This window comes from Grammomys surdaster, unplaced genomic scaffold, assembly GCF_004785775.1.
Source record: "Grammomys surdaster isolate TR1022 unplaced genomic scaffold, NIH_TR_1.0 125429, whole genome shotgun sequence".
NCBI classification, from domain to species: domain Eukaryota; kingdom Metazoa; phylum Chordata; class Mammalia; order Rodentia; family Muridae; genus Grammomys; species Grammomys surdaster.
In genome coordinates this window covers 464,369-466,288 of record NW_021620296.1, presented here as the reverse complement: position 1 = coordinate 466,288, position 1,920 = coordinate 464,369, and positions in this window count along the sequence as shown.

Below are 1,920 nucleotides of genomic sequence, written 5' to 3'. Positions count from 1 at the left end.
CTTTCTTTCTTTCTTTCTTTCTTTCTTTCTTTCTTTCTTTCTTTCTGAGACAGGGTTTCTCTGTGTAGCCCTGGTTGTCCTGAAACTTACTCTGTAGACCAGACTATCCTCAAACTCAGAAATCTGCCTGCTTCTGCTTCCCAAGTGCTGGGATTAAAGGCATGAGCCACCACTGCCCAGCTCATTAAATTTTTAACATTTGATTTTGTTTTATGTGTGTAGGTGTTTGGACTACATGTGTGTCTCTGTGCCTGATTCCAGGCCAGAGAGGGCATGAGACAGTGGTGAGCTGCCATGTGGGTGCTGGGAAACAAACCCAGATCCTCTGGAAAATTTGTTTTGAATGTTAATAATAAAAAGGGGGTAGGGCTGAAGAGATGACTCAGTGGTTAAGACCACTTCCAGAGGTCCTTAGTTCAATTCCCAGCAAATATATGGTGGCTCACAACCATATTTAATGGGATCTGATGTCCTCTTTTGGTGTTTCAGTAAGAGTGTGCTCAAGTACATAAAATAAATAAATTAATTTTTTTTTAAAAGTCAGGATGGGCAATGATGGCTCACACCTTTAAACCCAACCAACACTTAGGAGGCAGAGTCAGGTGGATTTTTTGAGTTCGAGGCCATCCTGGTCTACGGAGTGAGTTCCAGGACAGCCAGGGTTACAGAGAGAAAGCCTGTCTTGAAAAACAAACATAAAGTCCCAGATGTGCTGGGGAGATCAAAGCATGTGTTCTGATTCTCAGAACAATAAAAGCAGGGAAAGCAGGTAGGCATGGGGGCCACCTGTAATCCCAGCATTCGGGAGGTAGAGACAGAAAATATCTAAAGCAAGTGCGCTGACTAGATCAGCAGACTCAATGAGCTTTCTGTTCAAAAAGATGCCCTGCCGGATTTATAGGGTAGATAGATTGAGAGAGACCTGTGACATCAACCTTAGGCCTCTGCACATAGATGCACATACCGTCACACGTGTGTGCACACACACGACCAGTTAGTTATCACTGTGTATCACTAAATAAGGACCTGAGTTTGAGCCTCACAAGCAGTGAGTGTGGAAGGCGAGAATAGACTCTGCTAAATTGTCCTCTGGTCTCCATGTGTGTACCTGTATCACAGCAAACAAACACACACAACTAATGGGATGTACTAGGAGACTAGATGTGGTGGCTCACACTTTTATTTTTGAGATTGAGTTTTTCTATATAGACCTGGCTGTCCTGGAGCTCACTATGCAGAACAAACAGGTCTTTGTAAGTTCCAGATCAGCCTGGTCTACACAGTGGGTTTAGGACAGCCAAGGGTGCACAGTGAGACTATTTTTTAAAGGGAGGGGCTAAAGTAATAAAAATAGAAGAAAGAACAAGACGATAGTAAGTGTACTTCAAAAAGAAAAGAAAAGAAATTAAGTCCCAGGTCTCTAGAATGCCCAGCTGCACCTTTCCTGTCTGTCTGCTCTAGAGGGGACAGTGCGTGGACACAAGTCACCAGCCCTGCTCATGATGTTTGTGGAGAGTGAGGGCTTGTACCAGACTCCCCCATTGCCTTGCTTATCATTGAAGTTGGCCTCTAGAGGGACATCCTGAGAAGACAGAGGATTGGGCTAGGACAGAGTCCTCTGAAGGAAAAGGAAGGAATGTCTCCAACCTCTATGCAGAGTCCTTCCTGTGCTCTGGAGCCCAGTTCTGGAACCTTACCTTGGAGGTGGTGAGGGCATATCTATGCCACACATGGGTGAGAAGTCAGTCCCAACTCTTGGAATAAGGTGTGATCCCACAGCAGGGACCCAGGTACCCACCCACAGGAAAGTAGCCTGAACCATTTCCCACCAGGAACAAATGATACAGAGGCCTCAGAGCCAGACCCCCAACCCATGCACTCCAGTCACCAATTCACTGCTCTCTAGCCTTCTCCAGGAAA